The sequence below is a fragment of the Sinocyclocheilus rhinocerous genome, unplaced genomic scaffold (genome assembly GCF_001515625.1).
Source record: "Sinocyclocheilus rhinocerous isolate Xijiao unplaced genomic scaffold, SAMN03320098_v1.1 scaffold450, whole genome shotgun sequence".
In the NCBI taxonomy this organism is placed as follows: Eukaryota; Metazoa; Chordata; class Actinopteri; order Cypriniformes; family Cyprinidae; genus Sinocyclocheilus; species Sinocyclocheilus rhinocerous.
The window spans coordinates 48,334-57,891 of record NW_015653457.1 but is presented as its reverse complement, the minus strand read 5'-3'; the positions used below and the strand labels follow the sequence as shown (position 1 = coordinate 57,891).

General features: G+C 35.0%; 1 pseudogene; it reads left to right on the top strand.

The window, feature by feature from the left end:
• Positions 1 to 2,353: 2,353 nt before the first annotated feature.
• LOC107715717 (complement factor H-like) overlaps positions 2,354 to 9,558 on the top strand; it is a 13,928-nt pseudogene continuing 6,723 nt past the window's right edge.

The following is a 9,558-nucleotide window of genomic DNA, read 5'->3' as shown; positions in this document are numbered from 1 at the left end:
ATGTCCAGATACTCTTGAATGTAATCCTCGAGCGAGCGTGTGCCCTGCTCGAGGGCTAATAACAGTCTTGCAATGTCCATACCTGGCCAGTGTCCACTTGAAAAGCCGCTGGATCCTTGTGTGGCCGAGTATTCTGTTACAGGGCTGACAAGACGTGAGACGTGCGGATCCATGTGCAAGCTTTATTAAAAACAGAGGAGGTCAGAAACACAGGCAGGGTCGAACAGTGGCAAACAGGTATATGGCGAGTTCATGGACCGGATACGTAACACATGCGTTTACTGTAAGCCCTTAGTTTTTCATTAGTTCTTTTATATTATTTTATATATTCTATTATATTTGTTTTTTTTGTGGTTTGCTAAATCCTGTGATTTCCATTGCTTTCCTTGTGGATTATTATTAGGGAACTCTTGGTTTTGAATTCTACTCCTTTGTCGGGGGCTTTATACAGCAACATGTAACAGTAGGCCTACTCGCAAAATGTTTCCCTGCCTAATTTATCAGAAAAAAAAGATAAAGCTGGAACAAAGTGTATACTTTATAATATAATATAATAATCATACTATATGACACCCATTTAAATATATCCCGTGATGATTTATAATATCTAATTTATAAATGCATTTACAAAAGCTTGGCTCATGCACAATCACAATAGGGAGAATTTATTAGAAATGCTGACTTCTGTTTAACCAATAGAAGCCAGTAAAATTTACAGAGTGCAGTGAATTACTTTAAATCATTACACCATACAAAAAGGATTGAAATGATTAAAGCTTATTCTTCTTTCACAATGGCCTCTGATGTGTAATTGTCTCACTTTTTTCACCTCTCATGAGTTTATATATATATATATATATATATATATATATATACACACACACACACACATACATATCACTCCAAACTTCTCACAGGAACCACTTGGTGGTGCAGTTGCTTCATGAAGTACCTGGTCACAGACAAACAGGCCTGTTCATCACTTCATCTCTTTCACCCATTCATGAAACTTGCTATATGGTAAAGCACTAAGACATTATAGTCATAACATTATGACTTTTTGTAAGGCTGTAATGTGAAAAACTCTATACAAATAAATTTACTTTAATTAGCAATTTACCAGTGATTGTTTATTTGGTGAAAAAATATGTAACAGCTTTAAATTCTGACCTTCAAGAAATGGCATTATTGGTTTGCTACAGCATGACAAGTAGTAGTCACAAGTAAATAATGTTTTATCCATTTTTACAAATGTTGTAGCACTGAACATATTTTTTAATCTCAGCCTTCAGCCCTGTTATTGAGCCTATGAAACAATGATCAAATTAATAATTTTCTTTAATTTATAGGAAGTTTATCAAACCTTTGGTCCAAAGCTACAGTAGCACCTGAGCTTAATTTTATGCCAAAATGTAAAACCTTGTCGCTCATTCTGGAATTTTTGATGAATAGAAAAAAAAATGCTCATCTAATGTTTAATTTTACATTTAGGATAAATGTCAAAAAGGGGGGAAAAACACACACATTTTGAACCTATCGAATGGGCCAAAGCTCAGCAAACACATGACAACTATTTACATATCAGTGTTTATCAAACGTCCACAGTGTAAGATCCAGTAAATGACGTCCAACTTTTACGGGGAAAAAACAAAAACGTATTTATTCAGTGTAAGATGAGGAGGATCATCTAGGTCATACGAGACAACAACATTTTTAGTTTTTCATTTTTTAAGTATCGAGTCTTTATCTATCTCCGTTTTTTCCACTGCAGTATTGCAATTGCAGTTACAGATATATTATGCAATTGCTGTGTTATTGCTGTTTTGTAAGCTTGTATATTATGAAACTTCTGTCATCTCACTCATTTCTGTAGTTTCTTTCTTTACAATGCTCTGTGGGACAGATTAATTTATCAAATACTGTTCTTCTTGAAATATAGAGTACACCATGCAGTGAAAAAAAAATCTATAAGGTGTAACCTTTACAGCACAGCAATTAAAACATAAATTATTTTGCAACTCACTTTTTGCTTCCTGTTTAACTGTATGTTACATAAATATGACTTTAGAAGTTTGACCTCTCAAATTTGTCTTTTGGTTTGTCAAATGCGAATTGCAGTAAATATTGTTGTACACAGAGAGGTCTGGTTAAAAGCGATGACTTTTTGTTGATCCACAAGCAAGGAAAAGTTTCAGAGACAAAGACTAAAAAGTTACATCTTAAGTGAACTCAAAACTAGGGTTTCTATACAAATCTTTAGCTTTGTATTTTAGTTGTTTTCATTAGGTTGTCAAAGTCAAGGCAATGCATTATTTTGTAATGTAATTTTTCTTTTCAGTTTGATTTTATTGACTTGAATTTAAATGTTAGACATATTGTAATGCACTTCTTAAAACGTAGAAATATACTCGAACTGCATGATACCAAAATACACTGATACAACCTCCTGTGTGTTCAGTTGACAAATGTAAACGTCAGATAAATCTTTTCTTTTAATCAAAATATCATTGTGCATGTTCATGGAGTGGTCTGATGTAAAAGCATCCACCTTTTGACTTTAGTAAATGATTAACGTTTTGATCCCCCATCATACAAACAGAGACCAAAATCAGAAAACAAAAGCATTTGTGAGATGCTTTTGCTGAAAATGAGAGTTCCTGTACAAATCATTCGTTTTTCCTGTTTCCTGTTTACTGTTACCTTTGTGCAAAGTCAAGGTGAGTTTATTAATTTTATTAAGTAGAATACTATACTTATTATATGCACTTCCAACACTTTTAAGGTGTTGCGCAGTACATCTTTGTATGTGTGTTTGTTTGTTCTTCTCAGAATGTCTTCGAGAGGACATTAAACATGAAAACACAGAACCAGTTGTGAAAGCTTCATACGCTGATGGTGAAGCAGTGAGAGTGAACTGCATAACAGGTTATACTGGCTTGTATAAATTAAAGTGTGAAAAAGGAGAGTGGAAAAACGCCATTGAGCGACCATGTGCAAGTAAGAGAATTGTCTATATGATGACAATATCATTTTTTCATTAACAAATCAGTGTTACCATGTTAAGTTAAATTTGTTTGATTTCTGCAGAGAAAAGATGTAGTCATCCAGGCGACACACCAAATGGTGATTTTAAACTTATAAAGGGGACAGAGTATCTTTTTGGAACAACAGTTGTGTATAATTGCAAGAAAGGGTAAATATGCTTATGCTTTTTTTATGATATGAAATGTATACTTTCCTCTTTGAGTTTGACACTCTTGTACTTGTAAAAACATTATGTTCACAGGTATGAAATGGCAAGCAGAATCAATCAGCGTTCCTGCAGAGCTCAAGGATGGGACAACGCCGTCCCTGTCTGTGAGGGTACGATTTAATATCACCATCATAGAATAGTGACTCATAAGCTAGAAGAGAACTATAACTAAAATGATTTATAGATGTATTATTGACTGATTTTTTTGTTGGTTTCTTTATTTGTTATTTATTTTCATATTCAGTGGTGAAATGTCCAGCCATTCGCACAGATTGGGAGGTGACTGCATCGGGTAACACAGAGGAGGGACGTTATGGTGATGTTATTCACTTTGAGTGTGTATCTTCTGACAAAATGATAGACGGAAATAGTGACATTCACTGCAAAGAGACGGGAACATGGAGTGATGCTGTTCCAAAGTGCAAAGGTTAATTTCCATTGATTATTTTTTTGTTTGTCTGTATCTTCACCCAATGATCACAGATTCCTGTCCTTTACTCAAAGAACCACTTTATTTATTCTTGTTTCTCTCACTTTTCATACAGTTATAACATGCGCAGCACCTGTCATACCAAATGGATATGTTGTTGAGCCACGGCCAGAATACCAGAAAGATGCGACATTAAAATACAAATGCAATGAAGGATTCAAACCCAGAGAGGGAATCCCCAAATGTGCTAAATTTGGCTGGACTCTGAACCCAGAATGTGATGGTAATCCACCACTGTTACATAAACAATTCATATGGAAAATATTAAAATCTTACTGTCCTTAGGCCGTAATAATGCCAACATGTCAGTGGTGACACACATGAACTGAAACATTCTAAATGCACATAGATGCTAACCTTAAATTAAAAAGTAAAAATTCAAAAACTTAATTGGAAACAAAAACATTAAGATATTGCTCAGTTGAATCTGGCTAATTTGTGACAAAATTTAATTTGTAGTTATTGAAAAAGGTATATTTCCTATATATTAACTCTCTGGGCCTCTTCGTTTAGGGGTCACACCTAGCTCCTTCGCGGTCAAAAGTGATCGAAGCCTTGAACTGTAACTTCTTCTTTTTTTTTTCAGGAAAATCAGTGTAATATATTTTTTTTAATAATATTTTTTTTATTATTATTTAGAATTTGAGGGGATTTTATGATAATGTGCAATATTTATACAATTTTAATGAGCTATTTTTTCTATTAAAATTTATATATTTTTATTTATTTATTATTTTTCAATAAATGCAATATTTAATGTTAAAACAGAGTGAAATGTTTCAAATCCATTTTTTGAAGTGAGAATTGTGCCATCTGGTGGCATAAAAAAATAAAAACCTGTGTAATGTCATGTAAACCCCTGTATAGTTCCCTATATACATATATACAGAGGCCTTTGGATTCCCATTGTTTTTTAGACATAATTTCTTCCTTTTATTAGGTTTTACTTTTAGATATATATTTAGACATTCTAAAAGAGTACTTTTTGTCAAGGTTTAGATATTTTTGGTTAGATAAATATCAGGTTTTGCATTATGATTTCAATCAATCATTGAATATTCTCAAAATTTGCTCTGTGCAGTCAGTTCATGTGTGTGTGTGTGTGTGCTTGGGTGTCTATTTTGCACTCTTGATATTTTAGAGAATCACCCTTTGATTGCTGTGTACTTTTGTTCTGCACAGTGGCTGATTTGTAGTTTGTACCAGCAAAAGATTCTTGGAGTTTTCATATTTTTTTCGTATTTCCTAATTATTTCCTATGTCGGTCATTTTTGACCTCGAAGGAGCCAAGTGTGACTTTTTTTTCTATTGACCCTTTAACATATCCGAATCATGTCCATGATTTTTTGTGTATGTTTACATAGCTAATGTGACAAAAGTCACCAAGTGTCATCTCATTCCGATGAAGCCACGATATTTAAAAATTCGAAATATACATTTTTTTTCAGTCAAAAATGACCGAAGAGGCCCAGAGGGTTAACAAAATAGATATTTGTTCGACCTTAGTTAAATTTTTATGTTAACTTCAAAGTGGAGCTTAATGTAGTCAACACACTAATATTTGTAAATGGAATGAGATTATTTACTTGTCGTCCTGTCATGCTGTAGAGTGTTGTTTGTTTTAGGGGCAGTTGTGGCCTAATGGTTAGAGAGTTGGACTTGTAACCTGAAGGTCACAGGTTTGAGTCTCAGAACCAGCACGGATTGTAGGTGTGGGGGGGGTGAATGAATAGCACTCTCTTCCACTTTCAATATCCACGACAGAGGTGCCCTTGAGCAAGGCACCGAACCTCCAGTTGCGCTGCAGCAATGGCTGCCCACTGATCCGTGTGTGTGTGCAGATGGATGGAATAAATGCAGAGTACAATTTCCGAGTATGGGTTACCCATAGCTTTCATTTTCAACACCATTGCAAATACAATAACCTAAAAATATATAGTTTGTCTTCTCATTCCGTTCTCCATGGCAAGTGAGTGTCAGAAACTCTGTGAACAAAGGTTATTTCTGCTTTTCTGTAAGCGCCACCTACTGTCAGATTGTGAAATAGCATTTTCATCCAGCCTACTGTTTACACATTGATCTGACTCTGAACTCAAATCGTATGAGATAATCGGACAGAATTTTCATGGCAAACATTTGCTAGTAAATTTCACAACTGATCACAAAGAAAATGGCAAGTGACACATTGAATTAAACATGAATTTAGAAAGACTTGTTTCTTATTTTATTGTAAAATATACTCCAGTAATCTTTATTTTTTTGTAGTGTAGCAAATACTGTACATCTAATAGTTCTCAAAACCGAAAATGTGCATCTAATGCTTACAAAGGGACAATACATTATTATTCTCTGTTCATTGAAAGCTATCTTTTTTCTTTTTCTTTTTAGGATAAAAAAAATCAAAAGAATGTAATCCTTCAAAAAAAAGAATTCAGTCCTGGTTCATCTCTTCTTACCATTACTTTTATATAATTATGTCTTGTCCAGAAGTAACCTGTGAGCTGAAGTCAAACACATTTGGAGTAAAAAAGATCAACCCATATGGAAAGACTATTTTCAGAGCTGGAGAAAGTGTGGAGATCAGCTGCTCTGAAAAATACTGGTTATTTGGTACAAAAGAAACCAGCAGATCATTTATATGCAAAGATAATGGAGAGTGGGACTATGAGCCTGTTTGTGAGGGTAAGATTACAGAGAAACATTTCTGGATTTGGTGATGAATTTATTGCATGTTATTAAAAGCATATGAATCTTGTTTCAGAGATTACATGTGAAACTCCACATGACCAGCATGTGTATTACCCATCCTATTACTTCAGTAGAGATAAGAAACTGGGAGCAATAAAATCGTACAGTTGTGAAACTGGATATCGTAAAACAGCAGCAGAGGCCACATGTACACGAGACGGATGGACACCAAACCACTGTGTGCTGGTATGTTCTGCTATTAAATGTTACAACTTTTACAAAAATAGAGATGATGCTACTTTATTTAAACAGCTGCCAAGTATGATGAACAAACCTGAATTTATCCAAAGATATCCGACTCAGCTCTACGATCTGACGATTTACATAAGATGCTTTATTTCGGCCAAACAATGAGAGGTTTAAGCTGAGAGAAATGTATATTATTATGATCAAAGTCTGTAGAATTTTTTTTTTTTTTAAAGAAATAATGTGTGCAGTGCCTAAAATCCTAAATGTGGAGACTGTAGGACATTGGCAACCAAACTACAGAATCAATTCAAGAGTACAATATAAATGTCATCTTGGATTTGAACCAGAGGAGCCTGTACAAATCACCTGTGATTCCCACGGCCAGTGGAGAGGCGTACAGCAATGCACAGGTATGTTACAGCTTATTGACAATTCACCATTAATTCCATTGAAGGTTATAATGCAACTTTTTAATTATAAAATCAATTATATCTGCACAATAATAGCTCAAAAACATAGGAAACCCCTGACTTAGGGGCGAAAAGAAGTTCAAAATACCAGATGTCGCGCCACCCATGCTGATGAGAGCGGTTTTTAGATGAATTTTATATGAATATGTAAACAAATGCTGTGCGCTTTCTTCTCAACAACAAAGTAAACACAACAAATGACAGAGGTGAGAAAACAGCAGTTAAGGAAGCATCTTATCACATTGATGCGAATACGTTTGCACCAGCTCTGCAATGCAGCACTCAAGTCAAGTCAAGTCAAATGTATTCATATAGCAGTTTATATAATTGATTGCTTTAAAGCAAGCAGCTTTACAGTGTTAACATGAAAAAACAGTGTTAGTGTCACTTTCGATCACATTTACTGCTTCAGTAATATAAATCAGCTCTCCAGTGTGTTGATGTTTTTACTCAAATCTGACCTTGATGGACTGAACAGAAAAAATGAACCGGAGAATGAACCCAGAGCCACACCTACCTATTATGTCATTGTCACAGACCAGTGGTAGTTCATATGTCTTTACTAGCTAGAGCAAACTGCTCAAGAACGTTTTCTTTAGCAAGCTGTTTCGAACTTTCAATTCAATTTTGCTTTAATCAGGGCCTTAACAGTAGAAGAATCCAGAACTGTCTCTCCTGTCTCTGTACTCTATTAATTGGTGTTGTTTGCTTTAGAGGCAGTTGTGGCCTAATGGTTAGAGAGTTGGACTTGTAACCTGAAGGTCACAGGTTTGAGTCTCAGTACCAGCAACGATTGTAGGTGGGGGGGGAGTGAATGAATAGCGCTCTCTTCCACTTTCAATATCCACGACAGAGGTGCCCCTGAGCAAGGCACCGAACCTCCAGTTGCGCTGCAGCAATGGCTGCCCACTGATCCGTGTGTGTGTGCAGATGGATGGAATAAATGCAGAGCACAATTTCTGAGTATGGGTTACCATCCTTGGTATCACGTCACTTTCACTTTCATTTTAAACACCATTGCAAATACAATAACTGGAAAAAAATATAGTTTGTCTTCTCATTCCCTTCTCCATGACAAGTGAGTGTCAGAAACCATGTGAACAAAGGTTATTTCTGATTTTCTGTAAGCGCCACCTACTGTCAGATTGTATATATATATATTTATATATATTTGGTTGTTTATATATATATATATATATATTAGAAATGATGTGTGACCCACCAAGAATCCCAAATGCAGAGATTATGGGAGGTCAGAGAATAAACTACAAAATCGGTTCAAGAATAGAATATAAATGTCGCTCTGGATTTGAACCAGAAGAGCCTGTACAAATCACCTGTGATTCCCAGGGCCAGTGGACAGGCGTACAGCAATGCACAGGTATGTTACAGCTTGATCTTTTTTATACAGATAAGCCAATATGTTTTTGTTATAGCTAATAACGGATAAATAGCCAGCATATTCTACAATATTTGTCTAAATATTTTTTAACCCCTTAAGCACTTGGGTTATTTAGGGGGTATCCGCCTGGATTTGGCATACCCAAATTTAAATTTATTTGTTTACCCTACACACATACAATAAATTAAATAAATGGTGTCATTTTATAGAAAACCCCTTGAAATACAAAATCAGATTGTAATTCTTCATAAATAACATTATATATGTATATATAATATTACAATAAACACAAAAAATAGGCGCTTGTTCATTTTTTTATCAGAATTTTGTTTGTGAAAATTTGTTATTCGGGTTATATTTGCAGCAGCCTACTGTTTACACATTGATCTGACTCTGAACTCAAATCGTATGAGATAACATAACAAAAAAGCATTTGTGTTGGTGTGAACAGGCCTTTACTCAAGTTTTATGTCTTGTACAGAAGTAACTTGTCAGTTTGAGTCAACCATACTGGGAGTAAAAAGGATTAACCCAGAGGGAAAAACTGTTTTCAAAGTTGGAGAAAGCGTGGAGATCATCTGCTCTGAAAAACACTTCTTTTTTACAAAAGAAACCAGCAGATCATTTACATGCCAAATTAATGGAAAGTGGGACAGTAAACCTGTTTGTGGTAAGATTATAGAGAAATCATTTCTGGAATTTGTGCTGAATTCATTGAATATTATCAAAAGCATGTGAATTGTATTTCAGAGATTACATGTGAAGTTCCACGTGATCAGCGTGTGAGTGGCCCGGAATATTCCTTCAGTGGAGATATGAAATTAGGAGCAAAGAGATCGTACAGTTGTGAGTCTGGATATCGTGAAACAGCAGCAGAGGCCACATGCACACGAGACGGATGGGCACCAAAACCACTGTGTACTGGTATGTTCTTCTGTGGAGTATTAAAATCGTTGCTACTGACAAAATGTCAATTATATGATTATGTTGATGTTTTTTTTTTTTT